The sequence below is a fragment of the Grus americana genome, chromosome Z (assembly GCF_028858705.1).
Source record: "Grus americana isolate bGruAme1 chromosome Z, bGruAme1.mat, whole genome shotgun sequence".
Lineage (NCBI taxonomy): Eukaryota > Metazoa > Chordata > Aves > Gruiformes > Gruidae > Grus > Grus americana.
The window spans coordinates 10,996,501-11,017,669 of NC_072891.1; the positions used below are offsets into that span (position 1 = coordinate 10,996,501).

Consider the following 21,169-nt stretch of genomic DNA (forward strand, 5'->3'; position numbering starts at 1 on the left):
AGGTGGGAGCCCCAGGAGGGCGCCTTCTCCTCGGCCTCCTGCCCACCCTGCCCTTCCTTGCCCCGGGGCCACTCGGCTGTCCTTGCTCACCCTCCCCTTTGGCTCCTGCTCCTTTGGCCTCACTGCGGCTTTAATTTTAGCAATTCCTTGGAAAGAGTCATTTTCCATAACTCAGCTCACAGCGAAGCCCTCTGCCTGCCAGCTCTGCCTTCTCACACGTGTTCCTGGCGTGCCCCAGCAGCACACGCCTGCACCTGCCCAGCCAGGCCTGCCTGTCCCAGCCTTTTGCACACTAAAGCCTCACACCCGTCTCCCGTCCCCCCTTGGCACGTTTCATCCTGGCACTCCCGAATTCCATCGTGCCACGGCTGGAGTAGGCACCCTGGCCTGGCAGCCCTGGCCCGGCTGCATGGCCACCCTGTGGCTTCAGTGTCATCAGGAGTCGTGGTGCACGGCACGCCTGTCCTCTTCGTGCTGCAGACCCCCGTGTGTGTGACAAGCTCATGGTCTTTACCTGCAATGGGAGATGGGGCAACCCGGCACAACACGGGGGACCCCACAACCGTGGGAGTGCGATGGATGTGCAGGGTGGCCTTGTTTGGCGTGCACCAGCAGGTTGCATTTGAGTGGGAAAGGTGGGTGCACATGTGGGTGGGCTGCCTCACTTATGCATTGGTTGTGCAACAGGGTGTGGGAGCAGAGTCTTGTGTGCGTTGGGTGTTCAGTTGTGCAGTGTGTGTGTGTGTGTGTGAGAGAGGGGTGAGTGCGGTGCTTTCATTTCAGTCTGCATCTGCGTGTGGTGCTTTTGTTGTGCATTCCAAGACAGTGCTTGTGCAAGGGGGTGTGGCACTCACAAGTGGGGTGTGTGCAAGGATGTGCGTGGAGGTGTGCATGGAAATGTTAGTGCAGTGCCTTCATTTGGGTCTGCATCTCTTGATGGGGGGGAGAGTGTGTGGAGGGTGCATTGTGCATGATGGTGTGTGTGGCTCCATGTGTGTGGGGCACACATGAGTGTGCATGTGTGTGTGGGAGGCTATGAGCATGCTACCTTCACTCGGGTCTACATCTTGGGGAGGTGGGGGGACTAGCGGCGTGCCCCCTGCCCATGCACGCAGAGACTGTGCTACGCACAGTGTGTGTGTATGTGCACGTGTGACTCCGTGCGCACGGTGCTTTCACGAGTGTGCTCCGCCGTGTACGTCTGCACGGGGTGTGTGGGTGTGTGCGCGCGCGCGCGCGCGCGTGTGTGTGCGGTGCCTCCCTCCGGTTCAGCATCCGCGGGGAGGTGGCGGGGGGGGGGAGGGGGGCTGCGTGTCCGCAGGGGCGTGTGCCAGGGCGCGCGTGCAAGGGCTCCCGCGTGGTCAGCGGCGGCCGCGCGTGGGGGTGGGTGGGTGTGCGTGTGTGTGTGTGTGTGTGTGTGCGGGCGTGGGGCGGGTACGCGCGGCGGGGCCGGGAGCGCGTCCGCGGCGCTGTGCCGGGGGGTGCGGGCTGAGCTCATCGCTGGCTCCCCGGCGCTCCTTACCAGTGGCTTCTGCGGTCACATGGGTTATGTGCTGGAGTTTAAAAGAGCTTATAGCCCCCGAGCCGGTGCAGAAGCAGCCGGTGGTTGCATGGGGTAGTGCCGAGAGCGGCGGCGAGGAGGGCGCCGTGAGTACCGGGTGGCCGGGGCAGGAGGGCGGTGCGGGGTGTCCCCCCACCCGCGGGACGGAGGAGGAGGCGGCGGCGAGCGGGCGCGGGGTCAGCGAAGGCGAGCCCCAGTGCCCGCCGCCGAAGCGGCGCTGTCTTTCTGAGAGGCGAAACGGGGGACACGAACGCTTGCTTCCCCCCCCCCCCCCCCCCCAGTGTCTGGTGTTCCCTCCTGCCCCGCAGCCGTGCACCTTTCCCCAACGCGCTCACGCGTGTCCGTGCCCAGCCGTGGGCCACGCGTCCGCCCCCCCCCCATGCTGCCGGGGCAGGGGCGAAGCCCACGAGGAAACAATTTGGGTAACTTTCCTGCTCCGCCGTACGTGTGCGTCCGCCCTGCGCCCCGGCCGGGCGTTCCCGGCGGGGAGGGATGGAGGACATGGGATTGGGGCGTCTCCGCACCCCCCAGGGCAGCGGGTCCGCGGCGGGCAGGCACGGCGGGACCCCCCGTCCCCAGCGGGGTGGGCATCGCGGCCGCTGGGAACGGCATCAGGTTGAAGGCTGGGAAGGGATGAGCCCTCCTGCCTGCTGCATTGCATGAGCAGGGCTGGAGCCGAGGTTGCGGGGCGGCTCTTTGTAAACCGGAGCCCGTGGATTTCCTGAGCGGGAGAGCAGACTTTTTCTTCGTTTCTCCAAAGGTGCAACCTGCCCTTTCCTTTGCTGTGGCAGGGCTGATTTTTTTTAATTTTCTTTATTTTTTTTTTGAGAGGGGTCCGTGATTTTATAGGAAAAGCGTCTGCTTGGCGCTTCTGTGGAACTGTTCTCTCTGGGCTAGGCAGTTCATCCCGAGCGCGAGTACGAGGGCTGCCTTCCAGAATTGCATAATACACACCGATCCCTTTGCTGCACAAATTCCCTGACATTTCCAGATCTTGGTGACTTCCCCCACTGCAATCTTAAAACCGGATTGGGACTCCAACCAGGGCGTGAGCTAATTTGTGCTGCCTTTGCTGGGGACAGAACCTGGTCTGCATGTTTTGGCTTCCCTGCCTCCTCCGACAGTTGTTTCTTAATCCACGAAACTTTTTTGGTATAAAGATTGTCACCTCTCCTTTGCTCTCTTAGAAAGTCCCTTTCTTCCCCACCCCATGCTTATAGACACATGCTTATAGACACAGAGCACAGGTTGCAGAAAGAGAACTGCCTGCAAAGCTGTTTGACTTCTTTTTCACGTCTCTTTGTGTTTCAATTAATGGGATAGTCTAGGCAGTCCTTTCCTCAGATTGTTTTTTCCTCAGGAACTTGCAGACTTCTGCTAGGATTTTGCTAATTTAACTCTGACTGTGCCCGCAAACAGTGCTTCTGTGTTACTTACCTCCGTGAGGGACAGGACCTGCACACACTGCTGCCGGTCCTGCTGGCTACATATGCAGGCAGTGAGGCAGGGACACTGGCTGCTTCCTGAGAAACGTGCAAATATGTGGGAGCAGCCGTTCTTGCTCCCTGCCCTGCCCCTCTGTAAGGAGTTAGAGCTTTGCCGTGATGGCTGGAGATGTGCAAGAGATGCTTGTGTCCGACTGGGCATCTCACTGGGAACAAATCTTGGGACCAGAGCTTGCTGGAGCTTGCTGGGGAGGGTGGACTTTTTTGGGACAGGCTGTGCTTTGGAAATAAGAGCCCCGTGCCTGGCAGATTCTTTGCAACAGCCCTTTAGGATAACTTAATCAGAGCCCGTTGTCAGAGCAGGCCGAGCCACAATCTGATGATCACGCATTGTCTTTGGTCTGATTTACCCCCAGAGGTCCTGATTCTGCAACGGCATTGCATCCCCATCCCCATGGAAGGTGCTCAGCACCTCCTGGACTTGGGAAGGAAGAAGCCCTGGGACCTCTCAGAGCTGCAAAGCTTGTGATGCACGTATACATACAAATAACTGTGCAGCCAAGGCTCAGCTTTCGGAGACACGGCCGACTCTCGGAAGCTGGCAGCAGCAGTTTCATGGGTACGAGCCCCAGCTCCCGGCCACTCTGAATTAATTCCCCGGCAAGCCAGAGGAATGCATCCTGCTCCAGCTCAGGCTGGGGCTGGGTGTGCGTCTGGGGAGCCTGTCTCTCGGCTCTGTCATTTATTATTGCTGCCGCTGCCATTACGCCTGACAAATGGGAGTTGCTGAGTAATGTGCTGTTTGTGTGTAAATATCTGAGTGCTTGCAGCTGAGCTCACTTCTGCGACTTTGCAGGAAGCCGTCTCAGCACCTTTCCTCTGTGAAGACCTCGGAGAGCAAAGGCATCCTTCCGTGGGGACCTTCCCACCGCTCCCAGCAGCTTTAGCCTTCGCTCTCCGCTGCTTTCCTGCAAGCGTGAAGCCTCCGTCCTCTCGGGTTAATGTGGAGGCCCTGCTGCTTTCCTGAGTGAGTCAGGGGTGGGAAAGGGCTCTGTGTGTGTGTGTGCGCGCGCCTGCATGTGCGTGCGTGTGTGTGTGCGCACACCTTCTTAGGCACTGAGGCACGGTTGCTCCCAAGGGTCCTTGTCCTAGGCAGAAAGAGTTTTGGAGACTTTATGTGTTTTGATAGAGACAAAGTCATGCACAACTAAGAAAGGAGTTTTATTTTGATTTTTTTTTTTTTTTAACCTACATACTCAGTTCCCCTTAATTTCATCCCATTTCTGCTGAAGATGCTAAATTATTCCTTCCCATACCGTTTTCATCCCATTTGCAGATTAGCATCCGACTGCTTCTGTCAGTACTCGCTCAGCCCAGCTAGACTGATCGCAGCTCTTTTAATCTCCCCTTGTAAATCAATCCCTTCTGCCTCCTGATCATTTTTGTCGCTCGTTTTTCTGAAATCCCTCCAATTTGTCCATTTTGTGTTGGTGACGTATGCCTGGCCCTAAACATGATGTATACCAGGCATGGCAGCGTGAGGGAAGGACACCTCCTCCCCTCCCACCCCGCTGGGGCTTGTGATGCTTTGTCAGCACTGAACTGAGTTACTTCCCCATTATTCTAAGCTATAGTCCCTGCTCGGTGTTGCAGAAGAAAGCAGCATACCCAGGTCAGTGCCCTGGGGAGAATTCCTCCAAATTTTGGTGATGAGTTGCCGAGGTTTGCCTGCATGCTGCGAGCACACACTGGAAGGGGTCGGTGCTCTGTGTGCAGTCTGTGGGGTGCCTCTCCCTGCAGGAGGCAATAGTTGAACAAGGAGGGATGAGCAAAATAAGAGAGGGCAAGCTGTATCAGGGCTGCTGGACAGATGGGGAAACTGAGGCACATGTGTGGGCTCAATGCACATTTCCTGTGCTCCCGTCCAGCACACACCTCTTGTTTAGGTGCTGTGTGTGCAGGGTCTGGTTGAGTTGCACCCATTAGTACTGCAGCCAGTGTGGGCATTTTCCTGGGAGGTATTGGATCTTAACATTTGGTCAGAGCAGGCTGGCAGGCAGGGATGCTGGGTTCTGAGCTAGTTGTCTGTGGCCGCTCGATGTCACAGGTGCTCTCATGGGGACTTTGTGCAAAGGCAGTGGCGTCTTGCATTCATGCACTTTGAAGTTTTGTCATCGCAAACCGTGAGCTTCTAGCACCACACATTCCCATTAGCTGGAAGGGTCGTGCCCTTCCAGGGACCATCTATTTTTAGGAGGAGCTGTGTTCTGGACAGTGTCCACCGCAGATGCTCTCTGCCTCCTCCTCTTGGCCCCTCGCCAGGGACGCCGCTCAGGCTATCTGCTGGTGGGGCAGATTTTGCTGAGGCTCTGCGGGAGCGTTAATGGAGGTAGCACTGTGCTGGGCATGGGGACACTTGGGGGGCTATCGCTGCGCCGGGGGTGCTGGGGAGGGCCAATGAGCTTGCACTGCCTTTCACCTGAACTGTTAGAAGTGGTGTTTAACTGTGCTGTAGGTACCAGCAGGACACAGTACCAGCTTTATGGTGGGATCAGTAAGGGTACTGCCTGGGCCAGGTGGTACCCAGTGCCCGGTGCCGGTGCCGGTCCGTTCGCCAGGATGACACTAGGGGGCACAAGATCTGCTGGAATCCCTTTGTCGGGGATGGGGAGGAAGGATGCAAAGCTGCTAATGACCCTTCAAACCCGTACATCATCCCACTGCACGTTTTGTAGGAATCTCAGTGTGAAACCCCAAGGGCTGCCCCGGGTTACTCGTTCTGCGGCGAGGGCAGAAGGCAGCTCTCCCGATGCTGCTCTGCTGGATCCGTGCATCGACGTCTGTGGGAGCAGCAGGAGTAAGGATGGGAGCGGTCAGCCAGAAACACCTCCAAAGCGAGAAGATGGATACAGCCAGAGTGCCAGAGAGTCTCTGGGGAATTTGGGAAATCCAGGAAAACACCTAGTATGGTTTTAATGCCTCTCTGGAGGCAGTGTCCAGAGCAGGGATTAAGTTAGATTCAGGGTTGGCTTTCAAGATGAAGCGCATTATAGTTTCATTTTCTGCTGGATGTTAAGTTCACGCGTGATGTCTCCTCAGGGTCATGTTCTCCCAAAGCAGCAGAAACTTTAGAGAGTCTGATTTAATAAATGGTTCTGATCGATCTGAAACATGGGGGGGGGGGGGTGTGTGTGTATATATATATTATACATATCTGTCCATGCATATATCTGGATAGAGTGCAAAGAATGTGTTTTTGAAGGTATGTTTATGCATTTCTGCATACATTCAGCTGTAATATTGTCTTCTGTCCTTAAAATCTATTATTCCAGCTGTGAATGCGTGTATGTATATTAAAACACTGTATACTGGAGTCTCTCTGTCTTGTTATAACAAACCTCACGAAAAGCAAATAAAGAGACATTGTTCTCATAGCAGGCTTGGAAGGACTCAATATTTATCTTCTATGAATTTTGATAGTTTTTTTCACATGTTTGCAGTTATGATGGTGGGGTTGTTTTGTGGTTGGGTTTTTTTGCCTACTTAAAATTTTGCGCTAGTGGGAAACTGAAAACATTCAGATCGTTTCAGTTTATTCATTACTTAATGAAAAACGAAATCAAGCTTCTGGATTGAAATGTTGATGCTTGATAACATTCTGGCATATTAATTTCTAAATGGTTAGTTTTTTTAGTGCCTTCTGTTGCCAGATACCAGGATCCTTTGCTGGAGCACCGCTTCTCTCGCAAGCCCCCAGGCAATATTTTTAGTAGGACACTGACGCATCGCAAATACTCCCATTCTCCTAGAAAAGGCTTTGCTGACTGTTGTTGAAAGTAGCACTAGGATGGTTAGAAATGAGAGATCAGAGGAAGACGATGCTGCTGCGTCAGTGCGTTTGCTTTGTCACTTTGATGGAGGTTTGTGTCCGGCCGTGCGGGTGCGTGCCTGTGCGGATGCAAGGGCACTTCCCCAGCTGGTTTCTGAGCCAGGGCTGAGGACTAGGGGTTTATTTATTTTGAAATGCTTTGTGAAGTGGAAGGAGGTCTGGGAAAAAGTGCCGAGTCTACTTTTAAGTCAATTAGGGATTGTATCCAAAGGCGTGACATGGTTTGAAGAGGAGAGGGTGATTTGTCTGAAGATGTTACCTAATTAGAGGGTATAGTCAGGGCTCTAATTAGCCGATGTCATCGAAGCCCTCCTGAGGCACCGCTGATCCGTTGGTGTGGCTGTGAGCTGTCTGGATAGTGTGGCCATGCATAGCTGGGGCTACCACCCTCTGTCTGGGAGGCAGCCAGGATGCTGGTGGTGGAAGAAGCTGTTTTCCTTCAGGTGACTTGCGATGCCCTCCAGGGCTGCTGCCAGCCCCAAATGATGTTTGTAAAGTCACAGAATGAAAGGAAAGCTGCAGCAGATGGAAGAATTAATACTAGTGCCCATTACATGGGAAATCTCTCTCTTTTCCCCAGGGGATTGCTTTCTGCTGCTCCCTGCTCTGGGGGAGGCTGGAGGAGGAAGGCTGGAAGAGTTTGCAATAAATGATGCTGTACTGTAGCCACGGCTGTGTTTGCAGCAGCTGGTGGAGTGATCGTGACCCCTCTCTCAGCATTGTCTTACAGAGGGGACATGGGATCAACTAAAATCTGGCTTGCCTGGACGTAGTTGCATTTAAATACTATGCAACACACCTTGAGAGGGGTTGAATTGGTGGGGGAAATGGCACAAGAAATGCTGGGTCAGGGCGAGAGGCTGCTGGGGAGGCTTTGCCCCGATGAGAGATGTGACTCGCAGCCTGGACCTCCACTGACCCAAACCCGAGTGGTGAGGTGGTTGGTCTGAAAGGAGGGACTGAGCGCTGCTGCAGGACTGCTCTCACTCCCTGCTTGTTATGCATCAAGTCTATTGGTATTTATTGAGACAGTTCACTCTTCCCCGCAAGGAGAAGACAGTGTGAGTTGCCCATTCCCACCAGCAATGCTAAGAGCCAGTAGGAGCCAGGTGGAGCCAGGGAGTTGGCTGGTGGGTGAGTGTGAAGAGCAGGGCTGGTTGTCATTCCCAGCATCAGTAAGCAAAAGCATCCTTTTCCTCATGATGGCTGAGGTCCCCACTGCTGCCAGAGTGCTCTGAATTGCCAGGAGGGTTTGAATCCAGTCCCTCAGCACCCAAATGTCCCCTGAGGGTGATGCTCAGCTCTGGGAATAGCAGTGGACATCTCAGACCTCTTTGGGAGGAAGGAGCTACTGTTATTCCAGTTTGATGGGAAGAGAAGGAGATCCTCAGGGCAAGACAGGGTTAGCTGCATGGTTTATCACTGTTGTGAGCAGCCTCACTCTGCAGAGGGACTGGTGACCAGCTTTGCTCTTGTAGGTGGTATCACAGGCCCCCTAAAGCAAACACACAACCAGGCACATCCCAGTCCTAGCGCATACCCAGGGATGTGCCTGCTTTTAATTATGTGGGTGTTAAGCCAGTGAATGCATTTTGTTCACAAAGTTGCAGCCTGGTATTTTCCTACTTCTCATGGTCTCTAGTGGCTTTCCCAGTCTCTGGAGCACAGGTGAGAATCACTTGGAGACTGGATGTAGTAACTTGTAGGACCCTGCCATGGCCACATGGGGCTGACCCACCCAGCTATCCCCACTCCATGCTATTGCCATGGCTTGCCTGTGCTGCAGGGGGACACACTGCATTTTGGGGTGCCATGTTATAGGTGATGGATGGGAAGGTAGAGAAGGTAGCTGGTTTTTGACCGCTGCATCATTTTTTGCTCCAGAAATAGCTTCTTTCAGCGTGACCATCAAGACATCTTATTGTTACGTGCTTTCCAAATGCCCAGCAGCGGAGCTGCGGACGAGCCAGACTGATCCCTGCCCAAAAACTGTGCAGGCACAGCAGCTGTTGCATGCTGCATGGGATCATCTGTGAGAGGTGTAAAGTTCCCTTTGCTGCAGCTTTGCAAGCTGAGCAACATGGAAGGGGGGATCTGCTACAGCTGCCAGCATGCTTGGAGAAGGCAGGCTGGGCTGGGTTCCTCTGAGCCAGGCGTGAGCATTCGCTTGTGAAATTAAACAATATTATATGTAATAAAACAAGCTTGCGTCTGCTTGGAATATAGGTACACTCTCTGCACTGTGGTCCTTTTGTCCATGGCCTAAAAAATGCTTGTGATAACGGGGACACATCCTCTTGGGTGCTTAGAGCATGGTCCTTGGATGCACAGGGCAGGCAGCCTGTGGCAGACTTTGCCAATGTGTGATTTACCCTCCTCTGTGCTTCTGAACTAAGGGCTTGAAAAAAATAAATACATTAAAAAGAAGGGGAGAGAACAAAATGCTGCTGCTGCTCTGAGATTTGATCAAAAAAAGCTCTGTCCAGTCTGCTGGGCTTCTCACTTAGCAAAGAGCTCTAGAAATAACAGCGTTACAGCAAAGGTGCACCCACAAATAACTATGGGTTTGGGGAGGGGACAGTTTTGTTCTGGGTGCACCCAGATGAAGTGCATTTTGGATTTTTTTTCTCCCAAAAAGGTGGGTTATTCTTGGTCTATGAATATGAGGCCCTTCAAAGCCGCCTGAGATTCCTCAGCTTTGAAATCTTTGCCCAGCCTGCTCTCTTTCCCCGCATGCTAAGCACCAGTATCGGTGGGAGGCTGTTTGATTTGGGAACCTGGCTGGGGCAGGGGGGGGGTGGTGGGAGTAGTCACACTGAACAGCGGTCACTGTTTTTCACAGCTCTCCCGCGCCGCAGTTCGGAGCGGTTTCCTCTCGCCCCATACGCCGGACATGTGCAGGGCGGCCGATTCCCCACACATGTTGCACAGACACATTTCCGTGCTGGCTCTTTGTGCCTGCCCACCTATTTGCAGCTGGGGGAGCTGAAGCTGCTCTTTCTTGTGATTCACAAAAAAGTCTCTCTCTGGATGAAGTTGTCTGTGATTTTATTGACCTGGTTCCGGGAACGACAGAGGCTTTTCCGTCTCCTGGATGCATGATTTCTGCAAGGGCTCTGGAGCAGGGGCCAGCTCTTGGCTGCTGGTGTGTTTCCAGTCCTCCTAACGTGATTAGTTTGACAGGCCCATTGGGTATGTTGGTGAGTCTAGTTTTTATTTTGTGCATGAAAGTAAGTATTGTGGCAGGGCACAGAGCACTGGCTAATGCTGAAATCTATGCTGGAGGGAACATATTGGCAGCACAATGTCTTTGGCCATGCCGCAGATGTGCTGTGCCACCTGGCAGAAACCCCTTGTCCTTTTGATGGAACATTTCTTTACGTCCCAACTCCCAGAACATTTTGGGGTCCCCTCTTTTGGCTACAGTCGGAATTATCAGCTGTCATCAGCCATTTCCTATCTGCACACCGTGCTTGCTGGGCTCCATTTTGGTGCGTGTTGTGCTGTCCCAGCAATGCTGAGACACACAAAGTTCTTAGGGCTTATTTAGATGGGACGAAGACTGGGAGGGAGATCATTGATGCTCTATATCCTCATTTTGCGCGGTGCGTTTGCTGTATAGACACATCTGCTGCCCCCCAGCCCTCTTTGCTTTGGATCAGCAACTTCAGGTTGATCCTAGCTTGCTCCTCCACAAAGCAAGGATGAAGAGTAACTTCTCCAACAACAATGGTGGGTCCCTGACTTCAAGGGCATGTCATATTTGTGCTTCCTAGTTTTTGGCACATATTTACCTGCAGTCAGGCCAGCAATGCTGTTTTTCCAAGAAGGGTTGCCTTACACACAGTGAAGAGTCGGTCATGCACTGATGGACTTGCTATCTCAATAGCAATGGCAAAGAAAGTGAGTTAATAATTTTGACTTTCCCTCTCACAACAAGGAATTGGGATGGTCTGACCTGTGTTTGAGTTTAGGACCCAAACAAGAGGTTTGGCTTATTGCACATCTGCATTTAGACTTGAAGGGTTCCCCATGGCTGCTTGCTATAGTACAGTACCAGGGTCAGCCTTTAACCTTGGTCTGACCTGGGGGTGCAGGGAAGCATCGTTGCCTGCAAAGAGGGGAAACTGAAACCTGGAGCGGCTTTGGGATTTCCTTGAGGTCCCAGAGCAGAGCTGGTGGCAGAAAACCAGATTTCTTGAGTTGCTGACAGCTCATGCCAGCTGCGGGACACATTAGTAAGTACTCTGCCTAGACCAAAGCAGGGCATCCGGCTCTCTGCGCAGCGTTGTGTGCTTATCTGTCTGTCTCTAGTTCTTCTGGCAGCCGAACCTCTGAGATGACATTTAAAGGCTTTACATTTATTCTCTCTTGCCAGTTCCAGATCAAATTTGCTGAGTTGTCAAGCTGAAGATGCTTTTCTCCTAAGTGCTGGCCCTGCAACAGTTCACCCTGCTCAATCCCTGCCTCGGAGGAGTCCAGCTGGGTTCCTCCTGCCTCTGCTGTCGCTGGCGGTAACGCATAGGGGCTGGAGCAACAGCTCAGCTGGTGGATGCGTGAAGAGAAACAGATTTCAGCTTCCTTTTCCCTGTTGCTCAGGCCATGCTCGAATCAGCTGGCGGTGGGTGTTCAAAAGCAGCAAATGGAGCCAGGGCTTGCACTGGAAAAGAGGTGCTGGGATGGAGAGGGCAGTGGTAGGGACTTGCATGCAATCCCTTCCTCCTCAAGCCTGCGTCTGATGCAGGGCTTAGTGGCGAACATGTGTGCAATGAGCTGGTGGGTTCTCATCAGAGTCCCAGCAGGCTGGGTGTCTGCCTTGAGACTACCAGGACGAGTGATGCTAATCAGTGGCTCACCTGCTGGATTTCAGCAACGAAGGCAGCACTTGTCTGTGCGTGGTGTGTAAATTGCTCTCGTCCCTGGAGGCTGTCACTCTTTAACACTTTGCCATGCTCTGCTAGCAGGGAGCAGCACCAAAGGATGCCTCTGCTGCTGCTGTCTGCCTTGGGGACAAACACAGGCACATGTCTCCAGCTAGAAGTCAGCGTGAGGAGCAGAGAAACATCCCCAGAACATGCATTTGCAAGCTCTGGTGCGTTGTAGTACCTCCCAAGCAATTGCAACCTTCTGCCACCATGTGAGCTGGGAGGAGAGGTTGCTGGGCCCCACGCCTGTTTCCCAGCACGAGAAGGGGATGGTGCACCTCTGCCCTGGAGCAGCTGGTGCAGAGAGCCAGGGGTGGCTGCAGGTCCTGGAGCTAGAGACGTCCCTTGGTCCCAGCCCCAGCAGCCAGCTCCAGCTTTGGTCCTCAAAGCATTTTTGAGGGCTTTGTGTAGTATGATTTTAAATTCACCCTGTCCTCTTCTGCAAGGCTCCTCCCTGACCAGGCCTGATGATAAAGTCAGTCCAGAAACATGTATTTTACTGGCTTTTGCCAGGCTCTCATCTCCCACTTTATGCCCACCAGACCCTGCACAGTGTCTGTCAGTAGCTGCCTGAGCAGCATTTTCCAGGAGGGACGGCAGTTCAGAGGATACCACATAACTCAGTAGGGTGATACCAGTTTAGCCTGGCCGATGGCCCTCTTGTTGCCCTGGCACTCACCACCGTGCCCATGGAGGACACCAAGCAGCTGCTTGACAGTAGAGACACAAACTGACCTGCACCTTGGTTTTAAGGGCAGAGTCAGCACATGTGGATGGAGCAAGGCTGTGACATAAGCAGTTACAGTCTTGGCTTCAATGACCAGAAGCCCGAGGTTGCTCCTGTCACCGAGGCTAGGAGATGGAGGAATTTAATTATCATTCTAACATCTTCCAGAAGTAGCTCAGATGCCTCAGCAGCAGACAGCTTTCTAATATTGAAAGGAGAGGAGAAAAACAAAGGACCTCTCCTTTTTCTGAGTCCTGGCCAGTTAACCCTTGTAGCCATACTGTGCCCAGATGGTGTGACCAGGCTCCCTGGGGCTCAGGATCCTCTCTCTTGAAGACACCCTTGGGCACAGCCATGTACACAGAGCAGCCGGGCAACACCTCCTCCCTTCTGCAGAGGTGGGATCTGCCCTAGGTAGAGCCTCTGCCTTGGTAATGCTCAGTTTCAAAGCCCTGCCTGCTCACTGTCCCCCCACAATTGCTGCTGTGGACATTAATTTTTCCCAGATTTCTGCTTCCCTTTGAATACCTCTGCTATGGATCATTTTCCTTGCATGTGTTAGCTGGTATTTTCCCAAAGCTGAATCTTGTGCTATTTCCTGCCTGTCTTTTTATAATTTCTCTTGCTCCCTCTTCTGTTATGCCTAAACCCACCTTGGTCTTTGTTTCTGCTCACCTTGGAAGGGACTGTTTGTCCCTCTTGTTGTAAAAGTTTGCAAGAGAGGAGGAATTGGCCGTTTGAAAGATGAGAAGTCCTGCCCACCTGTGTCTTGCTTAGCAGCTCCCCAGCTGGAGAAAAACAACTCCAGTTGCACTATAGCCAGGGTGCGAGGATAAATCAGGTGGTTTGGGGGTGGGAAGAGGTTTGTAGGAAGGGAAGAGCTGCTGGGGCAGGCTGCTGGGGCTGGCAGGAGTTTGTAAGGGCTGCAAGGTGAAGCTCATGGCTGGAGATGAGCTGGGAGCTCCAGTACTAGGGGTGTCTGAAGGACCAAGAGGTCATGAAGGTGTAATGGTGAGGCTGTGAGGCCAGGCTGGATAAGTGGGGTATCTTCTCTGTGGTGGCATAGCTGGGGTTTCATGTTGCGGGGGTGGGTGGGAATAAAAACTAGTCAGCATGTCTTTTAGCAGTGTTTTTCCACAGTTCTCTGTACTTCCCAAGTGGAAACTTATTTTAGGCTTGAAGTCACCCCTATGCAATCTATTTCTCTAGCTGCGTGTCCTGCTCAAGCTGAGGTGTATGGGGAGTATGGGATAACTTTTTTGTGGCTCCCTGTTTAGGTCTTTCCTCCTTAATTGCTAGTTGTAGCTTTTATCTCTTCCACCTGCTGCTCTTGCTGTTTGTCCTCAAGGAGAGGGGAACAGCAATAAGTGGGACAGGATTACTGCAGGCCCCCTGGCCCCCACTGTGAGCCCTGAGCTGGGGATGGAGCATCCCCACTGTTGGGTCCTCTTGTTTTGCCCCATTTCTTATGCTGTGGCACCTCCAAAGGTGGTGGGCAGCCTTGTTCGCAGGGGGAGGCAGAAACAGGAGTTTCTGAGAGGCTGGAGTGGAAGGGGTGGCTTTTCCCATGTGGAGCAACGAGCCCCTTGTGCACTCCTTTTTTAGACCTCGCCTTCCTTGTACCCTTCATCAAAGTAACAGGACAGCACTGCTTTTCCCGAAGCCCCTTGCAGGGAGACCACCACTTCATGTTACAAGCTCAGGAGACAGGCAGCAGCTTAAAAACTAAATATATCTGCTGCAGCTCTTGGCTTCTACAAAAATAAATCTTACGGTGGTAACTTCTTACTGTGCATTTCTCAGGGCTGGCTCTGCTGTGGTTTCCACTGAGATAGCATTTGGCTAACAGAGCCAAACATGAGTGGAACAAGCCTGGAGCTGTATAGAAAGTGATAAGATAAGGCAGGGTTATGATTTGCCTGTCTGATCCTGAGGCTTTGTGCATTATTTAGTGTGTGTAGCAGGAGGTCAGTAGCCTCCTGATAATTTTCATTAGATTAGTTGGGAAGGATAATCACCTGCTCAGAAAAAAAACAACTTGACACTGTCTGTTCAATAGTTGGGCTTTAACTGAAAATAAATAGTCTTGTAATTATGAGGACATTGTCAAGGTCAAGAGGCTCAAAGATTCACTTTTTTCCTCTGGTATGTTTACAGAGGTTCTGTAATTCTTTGTGAGATTTTTTTTTTTTCATCCCTTAAATTCAAACTGAGAGCTTCAGAGCTTTTAAAGGAAATTCAGCACTTCCACAGCAGTGGACGTGAGCAGTGTTGCAATAGCCAAGTGGTGCTTGTGCCCCGCTGCAGCTGAGTGACCCCATGCTAATGAGCAGGGCACTCTCTAGCAGGCTGGGAGTGCATTGCTGCCAGCCCAAGCAGACCTAACCGGGGCAGAGATGCTATTCCCTCCTCATCTGTGCTAATTGTGGGATGGATCCAGCCCAGAAGACCAGGCTGTACATTGCTCCCTACTAATGTGATTGAGGCTATCCCTCCTTCTGGAGCAGTTAGCCCAGTGTGAGTGCCACCCTGTTTAAATGAGAGTGTGTATTAGCTCCGGGGGGGGGGGGGGGATTTTGCTGCTGTAGTTAGCTGCTGCTCTCAGACAGCCCAGGAAGGAAGAAGTGGCAGTGAAGCTGATGCCCTAATCAGTACCAATGGGCTCTGCAAAGGGGACTCTGATAAGGAAGCAAATAGGATATTAAGGCCTGAGTTGGTGCTTGTGCACTGCTAAAATGCTTGTCCTTTTCTACCAAGCTGTGCTTGCTATTTATCTTCCTTAGTTACACTCAAAAATAAAGCCTGGAGGGATCTTTGTTATCTTCTAACTGGCCAGCTGCAGGACCAGTGCTTGCTGGGTGAGATCTGGGCATAGTTTGCAGGTGCTCAGGGTAGGTTCAGAGCTGGTAGTGCCTAAAGTGATGGAGAGCATGTTGGGTGCTGTGGTTCCTCAGTTGCAATGGCAGGTAGCCTTGCTTTGAACCAAGCAGTGGTGTGAAATCTATGGAGGAAGCTCTCAGCTTGCTGTCCTGAGCTTGGCCGTGAGCCAGGAGAGCTGCTGGCTGTGCAGGGAGACTTCGAACCTGGTAACCTATATGGCAGAAGAGGCAGGGTTTGCATGCTTGTGCCAGCTGTGCATGTTGCTGCCATGGAAAAAGTGAGCTGCTGATGTGGGTAGATGAGCTAGTGCATTGAACCCTTGCTGCTCTTCAGCCTAATGGCCCATAAGTGGGGATTCTCGTCAGTGGAGCTGGTGGGGCTCGCGCTCAGCCCATCTTCGCCAGGAATCTGCTGCTCTCGTTCCTGTCACAGGCTCTGATGGATGCCCGAGGGAAAGTGAGGGCACGGCTCGGCCTGATGTGCCAAGTGACTGATGGTGTGGTCTGATGACTGACGCCACGTGTCCGTGGTAGGCGCACGGGCGCTCCCTTGCTCTTCCTCTCTAGGAGATGGGAGGAGAGGGGGCTGCCTTGACAGCTTGTTTTGAAAGCAAAATGACTCTAGGGCTGGATTCTTTTTTTCCCCCCTCCCCCCTTGCATCATCTCCCCCCCACCTTTCTCTTTTTTGCTTGACAGAAAAAGCATAACTCGTCTTTGTTTAATTGGTGCTTTGTGCCTGTCTCCTGCCAGAACTCAGCAGAGAGGGGGCTGGCTGGATCAAAACGTCTCGAAGTTGGGAAGCTGTTATATGTCTGGCCTGCCTGTTTAAAACAAAAAAATCAACTTTTATTTCTTCCCCCCCCCCCCCCCGCCCCCAGTTGTAAGCCAATTCATTGTGCACAATAAAAGTAAAGTGGTGGATGCTGTTGCAAGCCCTCCTCAGAAGATGCTCTGTTGGAGGAGCCCGACTGACGTGGGGAGTGCACGGCTGAACACTAGTGAGATGGTGCATCGTGTGCTTGACCTTCTGAGTGTGGGGTTTGGAGCGTCTAATTGGCGTGTTCGTGTAAGGCTCCAGACCGTTTCGTCATCTTACAAATAAGGCCCACTGGTGCCTCAAAGACAAAACAAATGCTTTGTGGATCAAGCAGGGAAGTGCTCTGTACTCCTCAAGCAGCGCCAGAGCATGCTGGCAGCAGGGTGAGCAGATCTGGCTGCGCCGCCTGTTCAGTGGTGCTTCCTGTGTGAGCAGGGCAAAAGTAGGGTAAGAGCAGTGCCCTTGTCTCTCTGGGAAGGTCCCTTCAACCACCTTGTCTTGGTTTCCATCTCTCTTGAACATCTGTGATAATATGAGGCCAGGTAACATCTCCTCAGTGAGGGGAAGTCCATGCCCTTGTGCTGTCTTCGAACTCTAACTCTGGCAGAAAACAGCATGGGGTTGCCTGCGCTATGAGACCTGCTGGAGCCTTTGCAGGCTGGGCTCACCCTGGTATTTGCAGAACAAAAGCAGCCAAATAGTTTGCTGCAACATGTGGCTGGTGCCTGGCTGAGCACTCCTCCCTCCAAGGGGCTCCAGCTGTTCTCCTGGACTTTGGGAAGGGGCTGGGTGTCTCCTAGTGCTGTTTGTTCCTGCCTGTTGAGGTGGTTGGGTCAAGAGCCCTTCCTGTGCCTTGTGTGTAAGGGCACAGCAAGCAAGTCAATTGCTTGGATTTTTTTGTCTGTACTGTGGAGTTTGCAGGGGCTTCCGCCCCTTCCCCAACCAGAAGCAGCAGCAAGGCAGCAACTTGCAGCATCTTCTGGTTTGGGGGCATAGCGTAGCCCTGCTGGGCTGTGCTTCTAGCTCTCTGCCTTGCACAAGCATAGGTAGCTTTTAGTGCAGACCAGCCCTGGTATATATGAGGCAGAGAAAATAGAGGTGACTGCAGGTGGCTTCACAGCAGTTGCTCAGTCAATTCTGAGGCATCAGAACAAACCTGGTGCTGGGGCTCCCACTTCTGTGGGTGGTTTTGGGGCTCCTTATCATGATGATGGGAGCAAAGCATAAAGTGACTTGTCTACGAACATTAGGCTGTCCTGTGGGCATCTTGGGGAGCCCAAGAGGAGGTGGTGAGCAGGTGGTGTTCTCCTTTGGGGGAAAGGGGATCCTAGGAAGGGGAAAGTGGGAGCCTGGAGGAGCTGGGTGCCGCTGGAGGGGTGGAGCGGTGTTACAGTTGATGTCATTGGGCCAGGGAGGTACTGTGGTGAGCAGGTGATGGTAAGGATGGGAGTATAGTTGCAGTGGAGGCATCTGGAAAGACAACTGGGAAATTGGCTTGTGCTAGGCTGAATTGGAAGTGACAACCAGATCTCTATGAGGAGGTGTCAGAGTGATACTGCTACAACTTCATACAACCACCAAAGGACTGGGAGTGGGGTCTCCTTAATGTTTCATAGGTGCTTGCCTGCAGAGGAGAGGGGAAAGGGCTGGAGCTGAGTCCTGGCTGGACTGATGCGAGTCCAGAGTCACGTTACTGTCCATGGTGAATGGTGCTGCTGCAGTGATCTTACCCCATTTTTGAGACAGGGAAGAAGGTGAAACACCATCTGTGAGAGGCCAAAGCCCTGATGAGCTGCACGTGTTGTGAGAGATGGGGATGTTTACATTGTGGACAGGGCTGCATGCCCAAAGGAGGAGGTATTTGAGGGAAGCAGACCCTTGTGGCTTGTTCCTCGTTATATTTTCTATGGGAGCTTTGGACCCTCTTATGAGAGGAAAGAAAAAACAAACAGCAGCTCCATCACAGTAAAGTCCTAATTTGCCATATCATCTTGTCCAAGACTGCCTGCACTCTGCATGTAGGATTTTTCTTCACTTTTTTAGGGACTGGTCCAGGCACTCTCCCTCAGGGGTGGTCTCTCTCCCACCCACAGCTGCTCTTCTTGCAGCTACCCAGAGCCTTTCCCAGCTTGTTCTCCACTCTGGGCTGAGCAAGGCATTGATGCTCTGGATCTGTCTTGCTTCTGAATTTGCAGAATTTATTCAGTAGATCAGTATTTCAGACCCTCCCCAGAGTTGGCTGTATTGATCTGCAAGTGTTGGAGAAGCCAACAGTCACTGTTGTGGGCCATTTCTATTTTTAGTTTCAGGTCTGCAGTTGCAGGGCTCCCACCCCACCATGCTGACAGCTGTGGCTATCCTCCTCAGGGATGTCTGGAGGAGAGCAGGGCAAGGTAACCTGGTAGTTTAAGGGGTAAGGAGATGAGTCTTTTCTGCTTTTCCTTCTGACCCTCCTTCTACCTGTGCTTTAGTAACTGTGTTCTTGCCAGTGGAAAATAACCGGTATATACCTGTTCTTAAGTTCCTGAGGAGTCTTAACCTTATTTCTAGGCTGGAAATACCATACTCCATAGGGCAGAAATTGAGGGCTGCAGTAATTCCAGCATTGCACTGTAGCCTCTGGGGAGCAACTGACTGCTTCCCTGGGACAGATGTTTTGTTGTTATTTCCTTGTTCTTGCTGCAGGAATGTGATGGACAGTGGCTCCTCTGCCCTGAGTTGGGGAATAGGACTAAGGGGAGAAAGGAGAGTGGGGAGGAGTGATGCCCTCTAGCAAAAGAGTTTTGGTTGGGAGCTTTGTGCACCTTGTCCTGGGGAGCAACTTTCTGCTTCTTCAGCCTGATGATAGCTCAGCCTGCTGCAAGCTCTTGCTGTTTGTGCCTTTCCAGGTGGAGAAGGTGCAGGGGCAGAGGAGGGGATGGCCCTTTCCTGCATCCCGCTTCCCCATCAGTGGGATTCAAAGTCGGGGTGGGAGCCCCTCTTGCAGAGGTGCAGGGAACCCTAATTGCCCCTCTTCCCGAGGCTCCTGTGTGTGTTAACGACCTGTAATGGGATGGGTTGTGTTAGCCTATTAAGCCCCAATGGGGTTCCTTGTCGACTTAAAAGTGTGAGGAATTTCACTCAACCATGTTAAAACATTTCCACCCCCTTTAATAGCTTCGTGCATTGATTTAACCCTATGGCAGCTGGGGTTGTTTGCTGGGAAAAGCCATCTGGCTCTCCCCTCCTGCCTTCATGCAGCTACTTTGGCCAATGTTTGCATTTCTGGGGAATCTTATTAGCAGGAGGGCTGCTCTAGCTCTTGCATTTGCAGTCCTCCGGGTGGCTGGTTTGACAGAGCCGGTGTGGGAAGCAATTTTCCTTCCATCGCGCTGAGCGTGGTCTTGCTTTGCTGCTTTTAATGAGACTAAATTTGCCCTGGCTTGTATCAGCCGCAGCCCACCTGTGCTGCCAATTACACCAGCGGATTTGGTGTGACCTGTGAAGCTGGGATCAGGGTGTCCGAGGTTTAAGTGTTTCAGAGCTGCAAGGTGTGAAAAATCTCACCAGCGTTGAAACAGAGGGGTGGGGGAGCAGCTTTCTGGGTTATGAAAGACCTAAGAACGTGGTATCAGGTGCTGTTGATCTCTGGGGAACTTAGAGAATCAAGGGCTTGCTAATTGCAGGCGTGTTGCCAGCAGGTTGGGAAAGAAATTCTCCTTAATCACAGGTTGTGTGCCCTAATATTTTTTTCTTATTGAATTAGTTAAATGTGTATGGTAACACCTTGGTGCCTGGGTAGGCTGGGAAGGCTAGGTGTGCGGACCTGAAGTGTGTGCCTGTATGCAAACACACTGACAGGGCTCTGTGGGAGCAAGGCGGCAGTTCTGCTACATAAACACGATGCATCTGTCACACGTTTCCTATTTCTGGAGAAGCTGGTATGCAGGCCAGTGTGTGCATGACCCAGGCACTGTCCAAGATGAGCTCTCTGTGGTGTCCATGTAGCCGTGACTTCCTTCTGGCTGGTGGCTGATGCTCAAATTTGTTCTGCCTCCTTGTAATAACTGTTGTTGTTGTTGTCATGGTTTCAGTCATTGCAGGGCAGGTTTGAAGGAGAATATTGTCTGGAATGGTATTAGCCTGTGTCCTTTGGGGTCCCAGGTGAAGGGCAGTGGCGGGAGTGGGATCAAGTGCACCCTCAGCAAGTTTGCTGATGACACCAAGCTGTGTGGTGGGGTTGACACGCTGGAGGGAAAGGATGCCATCCAGAGGGACCTTGACAGGTTTGGGAGATGGGCCCGTGCGAACCGTATGAAGTTCAACAAGGCCAAGTGCAAGGTCCTGCATGTGGGTCGGGGCAATCCCAAGCACAACTACAGGCTTGATGGGGAATGGATTAAGAGCAGCCCTGAGGAGAAGGAATTGGGGGCATTGACTGGATGAGAACCTCAGTGTGACCTGGCAATGCACACTTTCAGCCCAGAAAGCCAACCATATCCTGGGCTGCATCAAAAACAGCATGACCAGCAGGTCAAGGGAGGTGATTCTGCCCCTCTGCTCTAGTGAGACCCCACCTAGAGCACTGCATCCAGCTCTGGGGTCCCCAGCATAAGAAGGATGTGGACCCTGAGGAGGGCCATGAAGGTGATCAGAGGGCTGGAGCACCTCTGCTATGAGGACAGGCTGAGAGAGTTGGGGATGTTCAGCCTGGAGAAGAGAAGGCTCCAGGGAGAATTTGTAGCAGCCTTCCATGACCTAAAGGGGGCTTATAAGAAAGCTGAAGAGGCACTATTTACAAGGGCATGGAGTGATAGGACAAGGGGTAATGGGTTTAAGCTGAAGGAGGGTCGATTTAGATTAGAAACTAGGAAGAAATTTTTCTGTATGAGGGTGGTGAGGCACTGGAACAGGTTGCCCAGAGAAGCTGTGGAGGCCCCATCCCT

The 21,169-nt window shown here is 52.4% G+C and overlaps 1 protein-coding gene across 4 annotated transcripts in view; it reads left to right on the forward strand.

The window, feature by feature from the left end:
• The first annotated feature begins 1,483 nt into the window (after positions 1–1,483).
• The window catches only part of CNTFR (ciliary neurotrophic factor receptor), a 212,140-nt gene continuing 192,454 nt past the window's right edge, over positions 1,484–21,169 (forward strand). For 2 of the 4 annotated variants that reach the window (XM_054809879.1, XM_054809880.1), the window contains exon 1: positions 1,490–1,647. The gene's annotated coding sequence lies outside the window, so the exon portion shown is untranslated. Of the gene's footprint in view, positions 1,648–3,862; positions 4,034–21,169 lie in introns of all 4 variants that reach the window. The other 2 variants (XM_054809878.1, XM_054809877.1) reach the window with 2 other exon arrangements.